Raw genomic sequence first — 8,363 nt, 5'->3', positions numbered from 1 at the left:
GCCTGGCTAATTTTTGTATTTTCAGTAGAAACGGGGTTTCACCATGTTGGCCAGGCTGGTCTTGAACTCCTGACCTCAGGTGATCCTCCCACCTCAGCCTCCCAAAATGCTGGCATTACAGGTGTGAGCCACCGCACCCAGTCCTGGCTTCTGCTTTTGTGCCCCCAAGGTTCCTGCGGTTCTGTTCTCCCTGCTCATACCTGCTCACAGGAGAGCATCTACCATCAGCCATGACCTCTGCAGTGTTTGGGAAAAGCCTTTGCCCCTGGGAAGGCGATTCAGTTTTGTCAGCAGGTGGGGAGCACTTGGTGGGGGCAAGCCAAGGCAGTCTTGGGGTCCCCAGCAGTCCTGAGACAGAGCTGAGGATGGAGATGCCCGGAGTGTGGGGGATGGAGACATGAAGCTGGGCTGGCCAGAATCTGGGGCAGGGACTGAGGGCAGAGACTGAACCGGGCATGAAATCTCTGTGCAGCCCTGGCCTCTCTGGGCCCCGCGTTCGTGTCTGTACCCTGAAGGGGTGATGCAGATCCCAGATATAGGAAGGGCTGAGGAGAGGCCCAGGGGTGGGGATATAGGATTGAGCTGGGTGTGTGCGTTGGGGAGCCCTGGGTTTTCTGCCCAGGTCCCTTCTTGTCCAGGGTAGAGTCCGTATGTCTCAGTGGGTGAGGAGGTCTCCAGGGTCGCACCACAGGGGCTAACCCCTGGACCCTCCCTCCTCTGTGCCTCTCAGCTTCCCCATTTGTGGAGTGGAATCATTGCACTGGCCAGTCCATCACAGGGCTGTTGTGGAGACTCTGATGAGCACCTGGCATGCAGCAAAGGGCTCCAGTGTGCCACCTACTCCACCCCCAGCGTGGGGCTCTGCAGGCCCCAGCCCTCCTGAGATGCCCCACCTTCCCATCCCCAGCCACCTTCCCACCTTGCTCCTGCCTGTCCCCCTTGTCTTCCATTGTGGGGGCCTCGTACCCCACTCCAGCTGGTTAGAATTCTATTAATATTTCAGTTTGATGAATTAAAGATTCTTTTCTACCCTCATTCTGATGTCCCAGGAGGGAATTAAAAGCGCATCGGATCCAATCAAACGCCATTAAAATGCAGCCCACGAGGGTAGGAGCTGGCGTGTGGGCTTTTCTTCCCCAGCACTGCTTTGTCCTCTTTGGGGGGTCTGGGTGATGGGTCGGTCGTTGGGAGGTGGGTACAGGAAGAGAGAGAAAAAGCTGAAGAGGAGGAGGAGGACAAGGGGTGTTTGCATAAATGCTGCTGCCTCCTTCAAGGGGAGCAGAATCCCCTCCACCCCTGTAGCTCATGTTTCCCCAGGAATCAGGAGGAGGGAGTTGGGGGCAGTGCAGCTGTGACCTCAGCCCCAGGGCCAGACCACAATACCCCTTCTCCTCTGCCTTGATGAGACTTTTTCCAGGGCAGTGCAGCCTGCCTGGCGTCCGTGCTGGAGATACCTCAGCAGCCGGCCTTGGAGGCGGCCTGAGCAGGATGCAGGCTCCTCCAGGCTCTGCCGGTGGGAGGTCCCGGGGCCTGTGTCCAGCTCCCTGTCTTGTCAGCTGTCTGGGTCCTGCTTGGGGAGGAGCAAGCATTGTCCATGGAGTTTCCTAAGTAGAACCAAGGCTGGAGTGTGGTCGGGGGGACATTGACAGAGGGGCCCACCTGGGATTCCCAACTGCCAATCAGTTAACAAGCCTGTGTGGTCTTGGCCCCATGTCAAGGGCCTGGAGCTTGCTTGGAAGACAGGAGCATCAGACACAACCTGAGTCCCCAGTCGTGGGGTCCCTGGCCCTTGAAAAGCATTTCTCACTCCATTCTTTCATCCCCCAACTGCCCCCAGAGTGGCCTGCCACAATGGGACTCACATTTGGCAGTGGATGATGCTAAGGCTCAAAGTAGCAGAGTGGCACGGAACGTTCACTTGTGAAGACCCTGAGTGCTGTGGGCAGTGTCCACACTGGTCTGTCCATGGAGTGTGTGCAACAAGATCCTGGAAGAGTGCGGTGGAGAGCTCGGTAAAAGGATTGGAGGGTCTGAGGAAGATGGGCAGGGTGGGGGTGGGCGGGCAGCACTCCAGATTGAGGGGCAGTGAAGCAAGGACACTCTCCTCCCAGGGCACCGCCTCCTGCAGGTCTCCTCCCAGGGCCAGCTGGACTGTGCCCCTCCCGCGCCTGTCACCTGGCTGCTCCCCCGGCGCCCTCCCGGAGTCCTGCCATTCAGCTGAAGGAGCAGGCGGCCGTGAGGTCTTGGGCGGGAGGGGCTTTTAAATGTTAATTGTATTTTGACATCCCGGCTTGTGACATCCATCCTAATGACATTTGGCTCGCGGCTGACAGCCCCCGGACATGTGGAGAGAGAGATGATAAGTTGTTTTAAATTGCAGCCAGGCAAAGAGGCTGGAAAATCGTGAGTCTTAAGAAAAAAGAGACAGGAAGAGGACGGAGAGAGAGGAGGAGGAGAAAGTCTTTCTAGGTGGGTCATTCCTTCATTCATTTAACAATTTGTTGGACAATAAATTCTTACTGTAAACTCGGCACAGTGTGTGTCTGCCCAGTGGAAGGCCAGGTGCTCAGTCTGGCCGTGCACCCCACTCCCCCTTATCTAGGTCTCTCGGCTCTTCTGAATCCTACTTGTCTTTTAGGGTCTAATTCAAGGGGAGGCCTCCTTTGGCCTCCCAGCCTCAGCCATCCCTATCTTCCTGGCCACTCTTATGCTTGAGGCAGCACCAGGTGCTTAGCCCATGGCAGGGCGCGGGAGGGGCACAGTCAGGACCTGTGCCTAGGTCCTCTGCCTCAGACCACCAGGACCTGTGGTTTAGAGGTGACCCATTGAGCACCCGGGCTGCCACTTGCCACCCCGCTCTGGGAATAAGACCCAGTCCTAAATCCCACCATCCCTCCCTTCTTTTTAAATAAAGTGCTTCCTCCTCTCTGCCGGTGGCAGGAGGAATTTCACTCTGGCTTCTCTCAACTTCTGCCCTGTGGCTGCTGGAAAGGAAGAGGCAGTTTTCCTGCTTCTTCTGCTGTTCCTTTCTCATATCCCCTTCCTCTTCAGCCCTACAGGTGGGGAAACTGAGGGTGGGGAAGGGAAGTGGAAGCATAATCTCTCAGGTGAGGGGGCCCTATAGGTGGGGAAACTGAGGCTGGGGAAGGAAAGAGGAAGCATCATCTCTCAGGTCAGGGAACTCCGGAGCAGACAATTGGCAAGGCTCAAGCTGACCTTGGACCACTCGTCTCCTTCACCCACTCCACTCACAGCCCTTCTCCTGCCCGTCCCCTAGCCACTTGGTGGGCATCCCCTCCTTCCCAGCTGCCTTGACCTCCATGCAAGTGGGAAGAGACAGAGACCCCAGCCTAGCCTCTAACTCTGTCCTGCACCCACACTCTTGCGGGGTGCTCCTGCAGCATGTGTGAAGGCCTCTCTAGCACGCTGGTGCCGAATGTACTCTATCATAAATCCTCACCTACCTGTTCCCACTTAGTCCTGGGTGAATGCATTTAGCAGAGCTGTGTTCAGATCCAGCTCTCTCTGCTCTCAGCCTGCTTGGCCCCAGCCAGTCTCTCTCCTCCTTCAGCCTGCCTGGGCAGGTGGAGGTACAGGTACAAATGTGCTATGTACCCTGGAAAGCCCTTAGTCCAAATGGGATGATTACAGGTGCAAGGCCCTTATCAGAGACCCTTGGGGCCAGGTCTTTTTGGAATTTAGAAATATATTATGGTGCAAATGCCATACAGTATGCAATACCCCCAGGAGGCCTGGGGCAGTATCCTCAGAGCAAATTCAGGCTGGCCTTCCTGCAGTGCAACAGACAGTATTCCTCCACCAAGGCTTGAGGCAGCAGCAGGGAATAGCTTTGATGTCAAGTTTTGTTGCCAGTTGAGTTGCCAAAAACTTATGAACAAACTTGTGGCTTTCAGAGCATTTCAGATTTTGGAATTGTGGAAAGGGGACTTTAGCCTTTGTCAAGTTATTACTCCAAGCCAAAAGCTGGAGAAAGTCCCAGAGAGGTGGGAAGATTCCTGGAGGCTGGATTCATACTGGCCTGAGGGAAGAGCAGATTCCCAGGGCTCTGTCCCCTAGCCATCAAAGGTGTCACTCATATCTGTCCCAGCCTGTCCTGAGCAGGCTGCGGGAATTTCTTTTTTCTTTTCTTTCTTTCTTTCTTTCTTTCTTTCTTTTTTTTTTTTTTGAGATGGAGTTTCACTCTTGTCCAGGCTAGAGTGCGATGATAATATCTTGACTCTCCACAGCCTCCGCCTCCCGGATTCAAGTGATTCTCCTGCCTCAGCCTCACGAGTAGCTGGGATTACAGGCACGTGCCACCAAGTCCGGCTCATTTTGTATTTTTAGTAGAGATGGGGTTTCTCCATGTTGGTCAGGCTGGTCGCGAACTCCCAACCTCAGGTGATCCTCCCGCCTTGGCCTCCCAAAGTGCTGGGATTTGCAGGCGTGAGCCACCGCACCTGGCCAGGCTGCAGGAATTTCTAAGTGCCCTTGAGGTGAAGGAGCAAGACTGAGGTGACCTCTAGAGGCAGAACAGGGACAACTTACCCAGGATTCTTAACCCAGGGCCCCAGGCCCTTGACCTCAGCCCATGGCTCCTCCTCAGTGCCTGCAGGGTGACTTACGACTCCCTGGAGAGCCTGGGGCCATTGCACTCCCTGTGCAGTCAGCTCTTCATCCTGAAAATGTCCTGCCAGGGGACAGTTATTGTTTAAACAAACCCCCCCATCACAGACATTTTCATCTAATGGCCTGGTTTAGGGGAAACCAAAATTGAAACCCATCAGACATGGAGGCTGAGGTGATGGCTGGGCCAGCTCAACACAGAAGCATTTATCAGGTGTCCTGGGTCTGCTCGGTTCTCTCAGGGAACCTGCACCTCCAGGCTCGCTTTAATTTATTTCAACAAATCCTAAACATCAGGATTTTCAATGACAATTGCCCTCCTCTATTAGGAGTCTTTCAAAAGGTTGGGGTGAGTTGTTTTCCCTCACCAGGGAGGACAGAAAAAGAGCAGGAAGAAAGAATCTGATGCAGCAGGAATGAGTTAGGTCAGACCTCAGGAAGAACTTCCAGGTCACACAGGTATGAAACACAGGCTCAGGACTCTGTATTATTATTTTCTGTAGGACTCCCTGCCTCTCTCTCCTCCCTTCAGCCTTCCCCCTCCCCTGCAGAGACGATGTTGCCATTTCCAGGTATGAGGACTGGTGCAGGAACGGGTGGGTCAGCATCACCCCCTGCTTACTCCACCAGTAGCAGGCTAGCTTCCTTTAAAGGTTCAAGAGTGAGACCCAGTTCTGAATCCCACCATCCTTAGGGAGACCTTGGCCCAGCCCCTGGTCTCACTGATGGGAAAACCAATGCTCAGAGAGGCTGGGGGGCTCCCCCACATCACATGGTTCTTAGTGCAGAAGTCTGGGCTTCCTGCTTTCCTGCCTTGTGTCCTCTTCCCCTCACCCCAACTCTTCACAGTCAGAGCACGACTCATAGGGGAGGCAGGCTTGCTGGAGACAGTGTTTAGGAATCAGGCCTTGGAGCAGCTGGTTCAGGCCAGGTCCCTTGAAGCGTGACTCCTTGAGGTCACTTCTGATTGCTTTTCTCCCACAGCTGGGGTCCCCCAGCTCCCCCAGGGCAGGGGATGCCACCGGAAGTTCTTTGAGGTGTGTGTGTTTGTCTGTGTGTGTGTGTTAGTCTATGTGTCTCTGTGTGTGTGAGTCTGTGTTTGGGTCTCTGAGTCTGTCTCCATGGCAAGTCAAGTCAGCCACGACCCAGCAGAGAGAACAAGAGTGAGAAGAGGGTGCCCCAGCTGGACAAGTAGGGGCCCACAGGTGAGGGCCACTGACGGAGCGCTTGGCCACTGTGATGGTCTGGAGGCCTGGGGTGGTCAGGATGTTGCCCGGAAGAGCTAGGCCTCAGGCTGGGAACCTGCGAACTGGACGAGTCCACAAACTCAGCCATCTGCCAGCCAACAGTGTTTCTTTTTTTAACCCCTGAAAAATATAGCCTGCCCAGCCTTCTGCGACACAGCTGGTGGCGGGCGGGGGGTGGGGTAATTATGGCCAGAGTGAAAGCAACACTAAGGGGCAGGGGGTGGGGAGAGTGGCTGGGTTTGTTTTATCTCTCAATAAACCATGGCTCATGTTATTGTCACTGTAATTAGTCCATTCATTCATTCATTCATTCATTCAACAAAAGTATATTGAGGATTCTGTTAAAAATTTCAGTGGCTCCCACTTACGGGTGCCTAAATACAGGACTAGGTGCTGCGCGTACATTATTTCATTCTGTTTTCATGAACACCTTGTAAGCAGGGCCCCAGGCACTAGTCCATATGGTACCTCTGAGAGGATCAGAAAAAGGAACCCCATCTTTTGGGCAGATACAGCCACAAGACAGGATACGTCACTTGTCAAGACCAAGGCAGGCTGAATTTGAGCTGCCCTGAGCCCTCTCAACTGGGTGGCCTCTTGGCAGTGAACGATGCACACCCCATACCTGCAGTTCTGCTTTGAGATTAGTGTCGTAATCCTTGTTCTACAGATAGGAAACTGAGGGCCTTGGGTAATGTGACCCACACACACACGTGACACAGATTTGAACCCAGGCAGGCTGTTCCCAAGGACACGGCCTCTCCAGGAATAACTTGAGTTCCCTGCAAGCCCAGAGCAGTGCACACTTGGCTGGGCAGAGCTGCTGGGCAGCAGGAACTTTCACGGCCTTTGCTTATATCTCTACAAAAAGTGTGGTGCTGGGGTCCGAATGACCATGGGGTGCACTCCTCAAGGGCAGAATTGCGTTCAGTCATGTGTGTACACCTAGAGCTGGGAATGCAGCAGGACCTCAGTCAGTGTTGTTTTCATTAAAAAAAAAAAAAAGCATGGATGAATGAACAATCTGGGTGCTTCCCTCAGAGACTTCAGACTGATTGGGTAAATGAGACATGTATTTGGGCCATTACATGTGACATCAAAGAGAGTGCAAGCTTTGCCAACATTTATTCACCCACCAAACAATCCTTGAGCTTACGCTACCGTTCAGGCATGGTGCCAGGCTCCATGGCCAAACGATGCTGAACGAGATGTGGTTTTGGCCTAGCATAGTCTGGAGCTCTGGAGGAGGTGGAGCCCGAGCAGGTCTTCAGGAAGGGGCAGGAGCATTGAAAAGGAGCAAGGAGGGAGAAAGGGCAGTCCCGTTGCAGGCAGTGGGGGTCTGTCCCTGTTATTCCCAGACCCTCCCAGACATTCCCCTCACCTAATTTCCCCTGTAGAAATTAGGGTTGAGCTGTGAGGGTGGCAGAGTCCTGCCAGGCCTGAGCATCGTCAAGCACAAGGTAGCACTTGGCAGATCAGCTGGGGTTCGAAGTACTGATGGGGAGGAAGGCCTCTGGCCAGCCTCTCCAGTTCTGCCGCCTTCTTCCCCCAGCTCCCTGGCACAGTGTTGTGCGCCCTCCCCAGGACAAGGACAGTCACACATCATGGCTCTAATTGAAGCCACTTCTGCAGTCTGGGGCGAGATGCTCTTGCAATCCTAAGAGGGCTGCAGTGGCTCCCTCACTTCCCCTGCTGCCTGCCTCTAACCAACTGAAAGTTTTCAAGCCCCCTCCAGGAAGGAGGCGAGCTGGCTCTGTGGTTGGTTAAGGGATTCTTCCCGAGTCTCACTGCAGCCTGCCGACCAGGAGGCCACCTGTTACACTTTTGCCAACCAGTGCTGGAGGGAGACCAGCGGGTGGGGTGTTTCCCTAGCCTGGTGGGGTTCTTAGGTGGTAAGGGGGCTCTGTGGAAAGTGTCCCTCGGACAGGCTGTGAGATCTGGGGCAAATGGAATCACCTCACTGGGCCTTAGTTTCTCCCCTTGTTATACACTTGCACCAGGAGCAGTGGGGTGTGCAAATGAACATGCCACATGGGGGCATACGACACGTGCGCGCGGATGTGTGAGGTTCCAGTGACGCACCAGGGTGGGAGTAGCGCGCCCCTCTGCGTCCCTGTGCTTTGCTGTACTTTTCTGGGTGTGTGTTGGGGAGGCTATGTTCCTGACCCTCCCCCTCTGGGGTGAGAAGGGGTCCCCGCCATGTCCTCGGGGTAGGCGAGCTGGCAGGCGCACTGGAAAGAGGAAGAGGGGGGCTTCCGGAAGAGGGCGCCGGTGGGGTGTGGTGGAAGGGGAGCTGCCAGCAGGGCGGGTGTGGAGGGGTGGCGGAGCGCCGCGAGAGCCCTGGCCTTCCGGAGGTGGAGGTGTGGGGTAGGGGATGGGTTCCAGGTGCTCTCTCTTTAAAAGGCCGGCGGAAGCGCCGTGAGCCTGGCCGGCACTTTCAGCGCAAACTTGCGGGGCTGGGCTCGCGCCTTCTCGGGTGCAGCAGCGGCT

General features: G+C 55.0%; 1 protein-coding gene across 4 annotated transcripts in view; it reads left to right on the top strand.

Moving 5' to 3' along the window:
• The window catches only part of GRM4 (glutamate receptor, metabotropic 4), a 171,075-nt gene that overhangs the window by 14,144 nt on the left and 148,568 nt on the right, over nucleotides 1-8,363 (top strand). For 2 of the 4 annotated variants that reach the window (XM_011986502.1, XM_011986496.1), the window contains exon 1: nucleotides 7,886-8,083. The exons of 1 other annotated variant lie outside the window; for it this stretch is intronic. The gene's annotated coding sequence lies outside the window, so the exon portion shown is untranslated. Of the gene's footprint in view, nucleotides 1-7,513; nucleotides 7,729-7,885; nucleotides 8,084-8,363 lie in introns of those variants that run through there. One more of the 4 variants, XM_011986497.1, reaches the window with a different exon arrangement.

The sequence above is a fragment of the Mandrillus leucophaeus genome, unplaced genomic scaffold, assembly GCF_000951045.1.
Source record: "Mandrillus leucophaeus isolate KB7577 unplaced genomic scaffold, Mleu.le_1.0 Scaffold3, whole genome shotgun sequence".
Lineage (NCBI taxonomy): Eukaryota > Metazoa > Chordata > Mammalia > Primates > Cercopithecidae > Mandrillus > Mandrillus leucophaeus.
Note: the sequence above shows the minus strand (reverse complement) of the source record. Positions and strands in the feature narration are given on the sequence as shown.